Here is a 16,468-nt window from a genome sequence, read left to right on the forward strand (position 1 = left end):
GAGGATAGGATAGGTCTTTATTGTCATTGCACAAGGCACCCCGTAAAAGATGGGAAAAAGGTAAAACGCTGGGGAAAAAGATGAGTAAAAAAATACAATCTAGACTGGGCTCCTAAGGGGGCCTAGTCTGGAGTGGGGGAAAAAACCTCCATGCCAAGCACACATAAACATGTTACATATAATCCCGACAACTCGCAACTGAGGGGGTTGGGGGGGGAGTTGGGGCCCTGGAGGTCGACTGCTGCTATAAAGCGCTGCCAGCCGTCCATCACCCCGAAGGGGAATCAAGCGGTGGTGAAGGCGTGGGGTGGGGGTGAGGGTGTGTGCGTGTGTATGCCCGTTGTCTTGGGTGTGTTGATGTAGTGTCCATAGGCCTGGGGCCGTTCTGCATGCAAGCAAAAGTTTGACTCCAGGTGTCGTTGAGGAGGGAGGGAGGTCAAAAGCGTCCATCATTGAGGAGTCCTCGGGGGGGATGTTTTCAGAACAGCCTGCTCCTGTTGTCGCATCAAGGCCATTCGAGGGAGTCAAATCGTAGATTAGGATTTTGTTTTTCCGCGAGCAGACATTACAATGGCTTGTCTTTTCTATTCCATGCCGGCCCTCATATCCAATTTTTCCCTTTCAACCAGCTTTTCCATGATGTGATCCATCTTGCGATTCAGTTCAGAAATCGCCCCAGACTGTGATCCCACAGCCCGGCCCAATCCTTCCATTGCGACGAACAGCCTTTGGGCTCCTTGAGTGGCTGCCATCGCCTTACGAATTTGACAATACACCAGAGCAATGCCCAGCCCAACCAGCAGGTGCCCCGCGATCACGGTTCCAAATAGGTAGATGTCTTCCACGTCCTCGACGGAAAGGACTGAGAGGCACATGATTCTCCATTTATCCCAGGAATCTCTCACGTACCCCGCAGCAATGGTTCCATCAGGGCAGCCAGGCTCTTTTCCTCGTCGAAAAGATTTTGTCAATTGAGTCGAGAGTCCAGCTGATCATTTCCATGTCTGATGTTTAGATTTGGAGGACAGCGCAAAGAAAGAGGCTTCAAAAAAGTGTAGACAGGACAAAGCAAAGAGAGCGAGCAGGGAGAAGAAGGGAGGCGGAAAATAGAAAAGTGGCGTCACCAGCAACCCAAGTACCAAGGTATACGAGTATAAACGCTATGGATGGCGAAAAGACTGAACGGCAATTGTACTTCCGGTTGCAAGAACTAAAATGGGGCGAACACTGCAGCGCCTGCAGTCAGCAAATTCGTCCAAAAGATGGCGCCAGAGCAACAACAATAACACACCTTACTTTGTCTTTGCTTGTTTAGTTTTTTTTTAAACTTACACTATTGTCAGGTTCAAACACTGATGACATCTATTAAACAAGACAAGAGGCAAAGAATTAAACAGAGGCAGAATTCAATATATTGAGGAGAGTCGCCCGGACATTGTATCCTTACGCTCTGCCCAAAGATTGCACTCCTCCTTCTTTATTTGACTTTCTCCTCCCATCTGACCACAGCTGCTTCCAGAGGGAAGTGGGTCGTAAACAGCGTTGCCTTTGGTTACCGAACAGTTCAAAAGAAGAGGTCGTAAAATAGTTCGAAAAGAGATCCATAAAATACTTCAAAGAGAGTTCCATAAAATAGTTCAAAAAGAGTTTGTAAAATACTTCAAAAAGAGTTCGTCTGGAAATTGGGCAGATCCTGTCATCTCTCCGCCTTGAAGTCACAGTGGAGTTTTACGAGCATTCTTCCTCTTGGTAGGCCTCAAAGACAGCCCCTGTCCTTTTGCCTGGAACTCATTTCAACACAAAGTTTTTTGTGATAACTTACAATTATTCTAACAACTTATGGCCGTCAGCAAAGAAAAACCCATAAATTAGCTGCGCCGTTTTGTAAGCCGCAGGGTTCAAAACGTAGGAAAATCTAGCGGTTTATAGTTGTTGTTTTTTGTAGTGTTGTAATTCGGGGTGTGTTTATTTTGCCTTTAGATTGTGTCAAGGAAAAGAAGCTGCGGGCCGCACTTTGGAGAGCCCGGATTTAGGCTGCGTGAAGGAAATCTATATTTATTTGACATTTGTGACTTCAGGAGAACATCATCAATAACCGGCCTCATTTCCTTCCTTCCACGGCGTGTGCGTGCGTGTGTGTGCGAGTGCGTGCGAGTGCCCTTTAAGCAAGTCCGTGCTCTCGCAGTCTTGCTGACTCCTGTTGAAAAACCTCAAAGGTTTGCTGTGGAAAATGAATGTTTCTGCCTTTTTCACAGCAGGCGGAATAGAACGCGGGAGGAGGCGGCCATTAGTCAAACTAACTTCCTGTTCACGCCGCCTACACCAAAACTAACACTGATGTCATCATAGAGATCACGGGGGTGTCCTAACTTTTTACACCGAGGGACTCTCTGTAAAGCAGCAGTTCCATTGGCAGCAAAACAGGCCCAGAGCATAGTACCACCACCACCATGCTTGACGGTAGGCTTGGTGTTCCTGGGATTAAAGGCCTCACCTTTTCTCCTCCAAACATATTGCTGGGTATTGTGGCCAAACAGCTCCATTTTTGTTTCATCTGACCACAGAACTTTCCTCCAGAAGGTCTTATCTTTGTCCATGTGATGTCAGATGAAACACAAATTGAATATGTCAATAATTCATAACAATATTAATTTTGATTCACTATTCATTGAAAATAATCACACTAAAGTTCCCCGGGACCCAAAAGGGTCCCAATTATAAAAGTGTTAAGAAATAAGTCATACATTATTTTACATTGTTTCTTTATTGTCAACACTTAAATCTATAGATTAACTTCAGATCCATTTGTTGATTATAAGTTATTTTATTATGTTTGTTTGTTTTATGCCCTGCCATAGAAAACTGTTTTTATATTGCAAACATATTTTCCACAAAATATATTCCAAAGTGTAATATTTGATGTGAAGTAATTGGAGCCTTGAATATGTCAATAATTCATAACAACATTGATTTTGATTCACTATTCACTAAAAAAAAAAAAAATCACACTAAAGTTCCTAGGGACCCAAAAGGGTCCCACTCATAAAAGTGTTAAAAAATAAGTCATACATTATTTTAAATTTTTTCTTTACTTTCAACGCCTAAATCTATAGATTAACTTCAGATCCATTTGAGGATTATACATTATTTTATTATGTTTTTTGTTTGTTTTATGCCCTGCCATAGAAAACTGTTTTTATATTGCAAACATATTTTCCACAAAATATATTCCAAAGTGTAATATTTGATGTAAAGTAATTGTAACCTTGAATATGTCAATAATTCATAACAACATTGATTTTGATTCACTATTCATAAAAAATAAATAAAATCACACTAAAGTTCCTAGGGACCCTTTTGGGTCCTACTCATAAAAGTGTTCAAAAATAAGTCATACATTATTTTACATTTTTTCTTTACTTTCAACACTTAAATCTATAGATTAACTTCAGATTGTTGATTATAAGTTATTATTTTATTATGTTTTTTGTTTGTTTCATGCCCTGCCATAGAAAACCGTTTTTATATTGCAAACATATTTTCCCCCAAATATATTTCAAAGTGTAATATTTGATGTGAAGTAATTGGAGCCTTGAATATGTCAATAATTCATAACAACATTGATTTTGATTCACTATTCACTAAAAAAAAAAAAAAATCACACTAAAGTTCCTAGGGACCCAAAAGGGTCCCACTAATAAAAGTGTTAAAAAATAAGTCATACATTATTTTACATTTTTTCTTTACTTTCAACACTTAAATCTATAGATTAACTTCAGATCCATTTGTTGATTATAAGTTGTTTTATTATGTTTGTTTGTTTTATGTCCTGCCATAGAAAACTGTTTTTATATTGCAAACATATTTTCCACAAAATATATTTCAAAGTGTAATATTTGATGTGAAGTAATTGGAGCCTTGAATATGTCAATAATTCATAACATTAATTTTGATTCACTATTCATAAAAAAAAATCACACTAAAGTTCCTAGGGACCCAAAAGGGTCCCACTCATAAAAGTGTTAAAAAATAAGTCATACATTATTTTACATTTTTTCTTTACTTTCAACACTTAAATCTTTAGATTAACTTCAGATTGTTGATTATAAGTTATTATTTTATTATGTTTTTTGTTTGTTGTATGCCCTGCCATAGAAAACTGTTTTTATATTGCAAACATATTTTCCCCCAAATATATTTCAAAGTGTAATATTTGATGTGAAGTAATTGGAGCCTTGAATATGTCAATAATTCATAACATAATAATTCACTATTCATTAAAAAAAAATCACACTAAAGTTCCTCGGGACCCAAAAGGGTCCCACTCATAAAAGTGTTAAAAAATGAGTCATACATTATTTTTAACATTTTTTCTTTACTTTCAACACTTAAATCTATAGATTAACTTCAGATTGTTGATTATAAGTTAGTATTTTATTATGTTTTTTTTGTGTTTTATGTCCTGCCATAGAAAACTGTTTTTATATTGCAAACATATTTTCCTCAAAAATATATTTCAAAGTGTAATATTTGATGTGAAGTAATTGGAGCCTTGAATATGTCAATAATTCATAACAACATTGATTTTGATTCACTATTCACTAAAAAAAAAAAAAATCACACTAAAGTTCCTAGGGACCCAAAAGGGTCCCACTCATAAAAGTGTTAAAAATAAGTCATACATTATTTTACATTTTTTTTCTTTACTTTCAACACTTAAATCTATAGATTAACTTCAGATTGTTGATTATAAGTTATTATTTTATTATGTTTTTTGTTTGTTTTATGCCCTGCCATAGAAAACTGTTTTTATATTGCAAACATATTTTCCCCCAAATATATTTCAAAGTGTAATATTTGATGTGAAGTAATTGGAGCCTTGAATATGTCAATAATTCATAACAACATTGATTTTGATTCACTATTCACTAAAAAAAAAAAAAAAAATCACACTAAAGTTCCTAGGTACCCAAAAGGGTCCCACTAATAAAAGTGTTAAAAAATAAGTCATACATTATTTTACATTTTTTCTTTACTTTCAACACTTAAATCTATAGATTAACTTCAGATCCATTTGTTGATTATAAGTTATTTTATTATATTTGTTTGTTTTATGTCCTGCCATAGAAAACTGTTTTTATATTGCAAACATATTTTCCACAAAATATATTTCAAAGTGTAATATTTGATGTGAAGTAATTGGAGCCTTGAATATGTCAATAATTCATAACATTAATTTTGATTCACTATTCATAAAAAAAAAAATCACACTAAAGTTCCTAGGGACCCAAAAGGGTCCCACTCATAAGAGTTAAAAAATAAGTCATACATTATTTTACATTTTTTCTTTACTTTCAACACTTAAATCTTTAGATTAACTTCAGATTGTTGATTATAAGTTATTATTTTATTATGTTTTTTGTTTGTTGTATGCCCTGCCATAGAAAACTGTTTTTATATTGCAAACATATTTTCCCCCAAATATATTTCAAAGTGTAATATTTGATGTGAAGTAATTGGAGCCTTGAATATGTCAATAATTCATAACATAATAATTCATTATTCATTAAAAGAAAATCACACTAAAGTTTCTAGGGACCCAAAAGGGTCCCACTCATAAAAGTGTTAAAAAAAAAGTCATACATTATTTTACATTTTTTCTTTACTTTCAACACTTAAATATTTAGATTAACTTCAGATTGTTGATTATAAGTTATTATTTTATTATGTTGTTTGTTTTATGCCCTGCCATAGAAAACTGTTTTTATATTGCAAACATATTTTCCACAAAATATATTCCAAAGTGTAATATTTGATGTGAAGTAATTGGAGCCTTGAATATGTCAATAATTCATAACGACATTGATTTTGATTCACTATTCACTAAAAAAAAAAAATCACACTAAAGTTCCTAGGGACCCAAAAGGGTCCCACTCATAAAAGTGTTAAAAAATAAGTCATACATTATTTCACATTTTTTCTTTACTTTCAACGCCTAAATCTATAGATTAACTTCAGATCCATTTGAGGATTATACATTATTTTATTATGTTTTTTGTTTGTTTTATGCCCTGCCATAGAAAACTGTTTTTATATTGCAAACATATTTTCCACAAAATATATTCCAAAGTGTAATATTTGATGTAAAGTAATTGTAACCTTGAATATGTCAATAATTCATAACAACATTGATTTTGATTCACTATTCATAAAAAATAAATAAAATCACACTAAAGTTCCTAGGGACCCTTTTGGGTCCTACTCATAAAAGTGTTCAAAAATAAGTCATACATTATTTTACATTTTTTCTTTACTTTCAACACTTAAATCTATAGATTAACTTCAGATTGTTGATTATAAGTTATTATTTTATTATGTTTTTTGTTTGTTTCATGCCCTGCCATAGAAAACCGTTTTTATATTGCAAACATATTTTCCCCCAAATATATTTCAAAGTGTAATATTTGATGTGAAGTAATTGGAGCCTTGAATATGTCAATAATTCATAACAACATTGATTTTGATTCACTATTCACTAAAAAAAAAAAAAAAAATCACACTAAAGTTCCTAGGGACCCAAAAGGGTCCCACTAATAAAAGTGTTAAAAAAATAAGTCATACATTATTTTACATTTTTTCTTTACTTTCAACACTTAAATCTATAGATTAACTTCAGATCCATTTGTTGATTATAAGTTATTTTATTATGTTTGTTTGTTTTATGTCCTGCCATAGAAAACTGTTTTTATATTGCAAACATATTTTCCACAAAATATATTTCAAAGTGTAATATTTGATGTGAAGTAATTGGAGCCTTGAATATGTCAATAATTCATAACATTAATTTTGATTCACTATTCATAAAAAAAATCACACTAAAGTTCCTAGGGACCCAAAAGGGTCCCACTCATAAAAGTGTTAAAAAATAAGTCATACATTATTTTACATTTTTTCTTTACTTTCAACACTTAAATCTTTAGATTAACTTCAGATTGTTGATTATAAGTTATTATTTTATTATGTTTTTTGTTTGTTGTATGCCCTGCCATAGAAAACTGTTTTTATATTGCAAACATATTTTCCCCCAAATATATTTCAAAGTGTAATATTTGATGTGAAGTAATTGGAGCCTTGAATATGTCAATAATTCATAACATAATAATTCACTATTCATTAAAAAAAAATCACACTAAAGTTCCTCGGGACCCAAAAGGGTCCCACTCATAAAAGTGTTAAAAAATAAGTCGTACATTATTTTTAACATTTTTTCTTTACTTTCAACACTTAAATCTATAGATTAACTTCAGATTGTTGATTATAAGTTAGTATTTTATTATGTTTTTTTTGTGTTTTATGTCCTGCCATAGAAAACTGTTTTTATATTGCAAACATATTTTCCTCAAAAATATATTTCAAAGTGTAATATTTGATGTGAAGTAATTGGAGCCTTGAATATGTCAATAATTCATAACAACATTGATTTTGATTCACTATTCACTAAAAAAAAAAAATCACACTAAAGTTCCTAGGGACCCAAAAGGGTCCCACTCATAAAAGTGTTAAAAAATAAGTCATACATTATTTTACTTTTTTTTCCTTTACTTTCAACACTTAAATCTATAGATTAACTTCAGATTGTTGATTATAAGTTATTATTTTATTATGTTTTTTGTTTGTTTTATGCCCTGTCATAGAAAACTGTTTTTATATTGCAAACATATTTTCCCCCAAATATATTTCAAAGTGTAATATTTGATGTGAAGTAATTGGAGCCTTGAATATGTCAATAATTCATAACAACATTGATTTTGATTCACTATTCACTAAAAAAAAAAAAAAAATCACACTAAAGTTCCTAGGTACCCAAAAGGGTCCCACTAATAAAAGTGTTAAAAAATAAGTCATACATTATTTTACATTTTTTCTTTACTTTCAACACTTAAATCTATAGATTAACTTCAGATCCATTTGTTGATTATAAGTTATTTTATTATATTTGTTTTTTTATGTCCTGCCATAGAAAACTGTTTTTATATTGCAAACATATTTTCCACAAAATATATTTCAAAGTGTAATATTTGATGTGAAGTAATTGGAGCCTTGAATATGTCAATAATTCATAACATTAATTTTGATTCACTATTCATTAAAAAAAAATCACACTAAAGTTCCTAGGGACCCAAAAGGGTCCCACTCATAAGTGTTAAAAAATAAGTCATACATTATTTTACATTTTTTCTTTACTTTCAACACTTAAATCTTTAGATTAACTTCAGATTGTTGATTATAAGTTATTATTTTATTATGTTTTTTGTTTGTTGTATGCCCTGCCATAGAAAACTGTTTTTATATTGCAAACATATTTTCCCCAAATATATTTCAAAGTGTAATATTTGATGTGAAGTAATTGGAGCCTTGAATATGTCAATAATTCATAACATAATAATTCACTATTCATTAAAAAAAAATCACACTAAAGTTCCTCGGGACCCAAAAGGGTCCCACTCATAAAAGTGTTAAAAAATAAGTCATACATTATTTTTAACATTTTTTCTTTACTTTCAACACTTAAATCTATAGATTAACTTCAGATTGTTGATTATAAGTTAGTATTTTATTATGTTTTTTTTGTGTTTTATGTCCTGCCATAGAAAACTGTTTTTATATTGCAAACATATTTTCCCCCAAATATATTTCAAAGTGTAATATTTGATGTGAAGTAATTGGAACCTTGAATATGTCAATAATTCATAACAACATTGATTTTGATTCACTATTCACTAAAAAAAAAAAATCACACTAAAGTTCCTAGGGACCCAAAAGGGTCCCACTCATAAAAGTGTTAAAAAATAAGTCATACATTATTTTACATTTTTTTCTTTACTTTCAACACTTAAATCTATAGATTAACTTCAGATTGTTGATTATAAGTTATTATTTTATTATGTTTTTTGTTTGTTTTATGCCCTGCCATAGAAAACTGTTTTTATATTGCAAACATATTTTCCCCCAAATATATTTCAAAGTGTAACATTTGATGTGAAGTAATTGGATCCTTGAATATGTCAATAATTCACAACATTGATTTTGATTCACTATTCATTAAATAAAATCACACTAAAGTTCCTAGGGACCCAAACGGGTCCCACTTATAAAAGTGTTAAAAAATAAGTCATATATTATTATACATGTTTTCTTTACTTTCAACACTTAAATCCATAGATTAACTTCAGATTGTTGATTATAAATTATTATTGTATTATGTTGTTTGTTTTATGCCCTGCCATAGAAAACTGTTTTTATATTGCAAACATATTTCCCCCCAAATATATTTCAAAGTGTAATATTTGATGTGAAGTAATTGTAACCTTGAATATGTCAATAATTCACAACATTGATTTTGATTCACTATTCATTAAATAAAATCACACTAAAGTTCCTAGGCACCCAAACGGGTCCCACTTATAAAAGTGTTAAAAAATAAGTCATGCATTATTTTACATTTTTTCTTTACTTTCAACACTTAAATCTTTAGATTAACTTCAGATTGTTGATTATAAGTTATTATTTTATTATGTTTTTTGTTTGTTTTATGCCCTGCCATAAAAACAGTTTTTTTATATGGCAAACATATTTTATCCCAAATATATTTCAAAGTGTAATATTTGATGTGAAGTAATTGGAGCCTTGAATATGTCAATAATTCATAACATTGATTTTGATTCACTATTCATTAAAAAAAAAATCACACTAAAGTTCCTCTGGACCCAAAAGGGTCCCACTCATAAAAGTGTTAAAAAATAAGTCATACATTCTTTTACATTTTTTCTTTACTTTCAACACTTAAATCTTTAGATTAACTTCAGATTGTTGATTATAAGTTATTATTTTATTATGTTTTTTGTTTTATGCCCTGCCATAGAAAACTGTTTTATATTGCAAACATATTTTCCCCAAAATATATTTCAAAGTGTAATATTTGATGTGAAGTAATTGTAACCTTGAATATGTCAATAATTCATAACATTGATTTTGATTCACTATTCATAAAAATAAAATAAAAATCACACTAAAGTTTCTAGGGACCCAAAAGGGTCCCACTCATAAAAGTGTTAAAAAATAAGTCATACATTATTTTACATTTTTTTCTTTACTTTCAATACTTAAATCTATAGATTAACTTCAGATTGTTGATTTTACGTTATTATTTTATTATGTTTTTTGTTTGTTTTATGCCCTGCCATAGAAAACTGTTTTTATATTGCAAACATATTTTACCCCAAATATATTTCAAAGTGTAATATTTGATGTGAAGTAATTGGAGCCTTGAATATGTCAATAATTCATAACAACATTAATTTTGATTCACTATTCATTAAAAAAAAAATCACACTAAAGTTCTTAGGGACCCTAAAGGGTCCCACTTATAAAAGTGTTAAAAAAATAAGTCATACATTATTATACATGTTTTCTTTACTTTCAAAACTTAAATCTATAGATTAACTTCAGATTGTTGATTATAAGTTATTATTTTATTATGTTTTTTGTTTGTTTTATGCCCTGCCATAGAAAACTGTTTTTATATTGCAAACATATTTTCCCCCAAATATATTTCAAAGTGTAATATTTGATGTGAAGTAATTGTAACCTTGAATATGTCAATAATTCATAACATTAATTTTGATTCACTATTCATTAAAACAAAAAAATCCCACTAAAGTTCCTAGGGACCCAAAAGGGTCCCACTCATACAAGTGTTAAAAATAAGTGGTACACCAGACCACAGCCAAGAGGAGCATTCTGTGACATTTGTGATGGGGGTCAAAGGTCTCTTCTTTCAGTCTTATGCAAGCACTGTCGCCACATTTCTTTGACCCCACTTAGTTGACCTCTGACCTTCACCGCTGAATGTTGTTGAAGTCCAGCTGGCTGACAAAAGTGAGTTTATTGGAGGTTTGTGCGTGACGAGGATCAGACTCCTGAAAGCATGCGGTGCAAGCCGACGTGTTACGCAATCCTGTTGCTGCGGCGACCGTCCTTACAGTTAGCACTTACAACCGCATCAAAATGTCTGTTATTACATGAGTTTGATTTGCGGTTACAAACAGGAAGTAGAACTGAAATTGTAAATGATAATGTTGCTAAATTCCACATTTATCCACTCCCACATTTCCCAAACAAACTGCCCGAAAATGTGGAAAAAAAACAATTTAGGACTTTTTAGCACGTATGCTATTACAGGTGCTAACAGTTGCATGTTAGCCAATTATGTCAGTAAAAAAAAACCTTAAAGTCATGGATGTTGTTACTTGGTGCTAGTGTTAGCATGCTAAATGTCAACATGCTACCTGTTACCACGTCTGATTCTTTCCCATTCTTGCTTGATGTACAGCTTAAGTTGTTCAACAGTCTCCCTTCTCATATTTTAGCCTTCATATTGCACCACACATTTTCAATGTCTGGACTACAGGCAGGCCAGTCTAGTACCCGCACTCTTTTACTACGAAGCCACGCTGTTGTAACACGTGGCTTGGCGTTGTCTTGCTGAAATAAGCAGGGGCGTCCATGATAACGTTGCTTGGACGGCAACATATGTTGCTCCAAAAGCTGTATGTACCTTTCAGCATTAATGGTGCCTTCACAGATGTGTAAGTTACCCATGTCTTGGCCACTAATACACCCCCATACCATCACACATGCTGCCTTTTACACTTTGACCCTAGAACTACCTGGATGGTTCTTTTCCTCTTTGGTCCGGAGGACACGACGTCCACAGTTTCCAAAAAAATTTGAAATTTGGACTCGTCAGACCAAAGAACACTTTTCCACTTTGCATCAGTCCATCCTAGATGAGCTCGGGCCCAGCGAAGCGTTTCCGGGTGTTGTTGATAAATGCATAGTCGAGTTTTAACTCGCACGTACAGATGTAGCGACCAACTGTAGTTACTGACAGTGGTTTTTCCGAAGTGTTCCTGAGCCCATGTGGTGATATCCTTTACACACGGATGTGGCTTTTTGATGCAGTACCGCCTGAGGGATCCAAGGTGCGTAATATCATGGCTTACGTGCAGTGATTTCTCCAGATTCTCTGAACCTTTTGATGATATTACGGAGCGTAGATGGTGAAATCCCTAAATTCCTTGCAATAGCTGCTTGAGAAATGTTGTTCTTAAACAATTTGCTCGGGCATTTGTTGACAAAGTGGTGACCCTCGCCCCGTCCTTGTGAGCATTTCATGGAAGCTGCTTTTATACCCAATCATGGCACCCACCTGTTCCCAATTAGCCTGTTCACCTGTGGGATGTTCCAAATAAGTCTTTGATGAGCATTCCTTAACTTTCTCAGTCTTTCTTGCCACTTGTGCCAGCTTTTTTGAAACATGTTGCAGGCATCAAATTCCAAATGAGCTAATATTTGCCAAAAAAAATTAAGTTTTCCAGTTCTAGCATGAAATATCTTGTCTTTGCAGTCTATTCAATTGAATATAAGTTGAAAAGGATTTGTATTCTCTTTTTATTTAGCATTTACACAACGTGCCAACTTCACTGCTTTTGGGGTTTGCATGTACGTATATGTGTATATATGTCAAGGAGGCTGCATGATGGTGGAAGATGAAGAGCAGTGTTTTGGGAAAGGAATGCCCTCACTGCAAATGTCAGGGGAAATGTTCTCTTTGGCTCGTGGACGTGAGAGTGAGACCTCCAACAATCAACTTTTCCCACAGGACACTTTTCCTCTCCTAATCTTCAACTCTCTTCTTCTTCTTCTTCTTCTGAGGGGCAGAAAACTAAAACATTTAAAAAAGTGGAAGAAGTCTGCAAATAATACGCAGGCTGAGAAAAAGGTTGGAAGTCCAGATGGAAATGTGGTCTGGTCAGATAGTTTGAATATTCAGGGGACACCACCGCTATTCTAAAGAATAAAAACTAACCTTGTCAGTAGAAAAACCTCATCTTCAACTAATAAGTACATACATATACATACGTACATACATATATACATCAGTAGGAATGGATTCGCTGACCTAGCAAAGAGACAGCGTTTACATGTTAGAGATGTTGAAGTGTGATGAATTTACCAACTATGGAGGTGTGTATTTATTACAAAAGCTTTCTTTGGACACTAAATTTGTGTAAATGCATTTTTTTGCCTTTTAATTTTGTTTAATGATTTTTTTTGTTTGACCATAAATTATGCGGACAATTGTACTGAATTAAAAAAAATGTGGGCAAAATGTGTGTTTGGAATTTCAGTTTGTCAATATACTAGACAGTATTTATATTATTCACATGTGAATAATATAAATACTGTATATTATACAGCATTATTCACATGTGAATAATGCTGTATAATAGACTATTTATAGAGATGTCCGATAATATCGGCCTGCCGATATTATCGGCCGATATATGCGTTAAAATGTAATATCGGAAATTATCGGTATCTGTTTTTTTATTATTGGTATCGTTTTTTGTTTTTTTTAATTAAATCCACATAAAAAACCCAAGATACACTTACAATTAGTGCACCAACCCAAAAAACCTCCCTCCCCCATTTACACTCATTCACACAAAAGGGTTGTTTCTTTCTGTTATTAATATTCTGCTTCCTACATTATATATCAATATATATCAATACAGTCTGCAAGGGATACAGTCCGTAAGCACACATGATTGTGCGTGCTGCTGCTCCACTAATAGTACTAACCTTTAACACTTAATTTTACTAATTTTCATTCATTACTAGTTTCTATGTAACTGTTTTTATATTGTTGTACTTTCTTTTTTATTCAAGAAAATGTTTGTAATTTATTTATCTTATTTTACTAATTTTTTAAAAAAGTACCTTATCTTCACAATAATAATAATCATAATAATGTGTTAATTCCACGACTGCATATATCGGTTGATATCGGTATCGGTTGATATCGGTATCGGTAATTAAAGAGTTGGACAATATCGTAATATCGGATATCGGCAAAAAGCTATTATCGGACATCCCTAACTATTTACATTATTCACATTTGAATAATGCTGTATAATAGACTGTATTTATGTTATTCACATGTGAATAATGTTGTATAATAGATTGTATTTATGTTATTCACATGTGAATAATGTTGTATAATAGATACAGCATTATTCACATGTGAATAATGCTGTATAATAGACTGTATTTATGTTATTCACATGTGAATAATGTTGTATAATAGATACAGCATTATTCACATGTGAATAATGCTGTATAATAGACTGTATTTATATTTTTCACATGTGAATAATGCTGTATAATAGACTGTATTTATATTATTCACATGTGAATAATGCTGTATAATAGACTGTATTTATGTTATTCACATGTGAATATTGCTGTATAATAGACTGTATTTATATTTTTCACATGTGAATAATGCTGTATAATAGACTGTATTTATGTTATTCACATGTGAATAACGCTGTATAATAGACTGTATTTATGTTATTCACATGTGAATAATGCTGTATAATAGACTGTATTTATGTTATTCACATGTGAATAATGCTGTATAATAGACTGTATTTATGTTATTCACATGTAAATAATGCTGTATAATAGACTGTATTTATGTTATTCACATGTGAATAATGCTGTATAATAGACTATTTACATTATTCACATGTGAATAATGCTGTATAATAGATTGTATTTATATTATTCACGTGTGAATAATGCTGTATAATAGACTGTATTTATATTATTCACGTGTGAATAATGCTGTATAATAGACTGTATTTATGTTTTTCACATGTGAATAATGCTGTATAATAGATTGTATTTATGTTATTCACATGTAAATAATGCTGTATAATAGACTGTATTTATGTTATTCACATGTGAATAATGCTGTATAATAGACTGTATTTAGATTTTTCACATGTGAATAATGCTGTATAATAGACTGTATTTATGTTATTCACATGTGAATAATGCTGTATAATAGACTGTATTTATGTTATTCACATGTGAATAATGCTGTATAATAGACTGTATTTATGTTATTCACATGTGAATAATGCGGTATAATAGACTATTTACATTATTCACATGTGAATAATTCTGTATAATAGACTGTATTTATGTTATTCACATGTGAATAATGCTGTATAATAGACTGTATTTATGTTATTCACATGTGAATAATGCTGTATAATAGACTATTTACATTATTCACATGTGAATAATGCTGTATAATAGATTGTATTTATATTATTCACATGTGAATAATGCTGTATAATAGACTGTATTTAGATTTTTCACATGTGAATAATGCTGTATAATAGACTGTATTTATGTTATTCACATGTGAATAATGCTGTATAATAGACTGTATTTATGTTATTCACATGTGAATAATGCTGTATAATAGACTGTATTTATGTTATTCACATGTGAACAATGCGGTATAATAGACTATTTACATTATTCACATGTGAATAATTCTGTATAATAGACTGTATTTATGTTATTCACATGTGAATAATGCTGTATAATAGACTGTATTTATGTTATTCACATGTGAATAATGCTGTATAATAGACTATTTACATTATTCACATGTGAATAATGCTGTATAATAGATTGTATTTATATTATTCACATGTGAATAATGCTGTATAATAGACTGTATTTAGATTTTTCACATGTGAATAATGCTGTATAATAGACTGTATTTATGTTATTCACATGTGAATAATGCTGTATAATAGACTGTATTTATGTTATTCACATGTGAATAATGCTGTATAATAGACTGTATTTATGTTATTCACATGTGAATAATGCGGTATAATAGACTATTTACATTATTCACATGTGAATAATTCTGTATAATAGACTGTATTTATGTTATTCACATGTGAATAATGCTGTATAATAGACTGTATTTATGTTATTCACATGTGAATAATGCTGTATAATAGACTGTATTTATGTTATTCACATGTGAATAATGCTGTATAATAGACTATTTACATTATTCACATGTGAATAATGCTGTATAATAGATTGTATTTATATTATTCACATGTGAATAATGCTGTATAATAGACTGTATTTAGATTTTTCACATGTGAATAATGCTGTATAATAGACTATATTTATGTTATTCACATGTGAATAATGCGGTATAATAGACTATTTACATTATTCACATGTGAATAATTCTGTATAATAGACTGCATTTATGTTATTCACATGTGAATAATGCTGTATAATAGACTGTATTTATGTTATTCACATGTAAATAATGCTGTATAATAGACTGTATTTATGTTATTCACATGTAAATAATGCTGTATAATAGACTGTATGTAAGTTATTCACATGTAAAAAATACCTAAGTTTTTATTGTTTATTGTGAGCGAACTGTGGTGCTGAATTTCCCCCAGGAATCAATAAAGTACTTTCTATTCTATAAATAACCTCCCAT

General features: G+C 31.5%; 1 protein-coding gene across 1 annotated transcript in view; it reads right to left on the reverse strand.

Annotated features, from left to right (window-relative positions):
* Window positions 1-12,589: 12,589 nt before the first annotated feature.
* Window positions 12,590-16,468, reverse strand: part of tufm (Tu translation elongation factor, mitochondrial) — a 17,544-nt gene continuing 13,665 nt past the window's right edge. Inside the window, exon 11 of the mRNA XM_062037327.1 lies at window positions 12,590-12,772. The gene's annotated coding sequence lies outside the window, so the exon portion shown is untranslated. The remainder of the gene's footprint in view (window positions 12,773-16,468) is intronic.

The sequence above is a fragment of the Entelurus aequoreus genome, linkage group LG25, assembly GCF_033978785.1.
Source record: "Entelurus aequoreus isolate RoL-2023_Sb linkage group LG25, RoL_Eaeq_v1.1, whole genome shotgun sequence".
Classification (NCBI taxonomy): Eukaryota; Metazoa; Chordata; class Actinopteri; order Syngnathiformes; family Syngnathidae; genus Entelurus; species Entelurus aequoreus.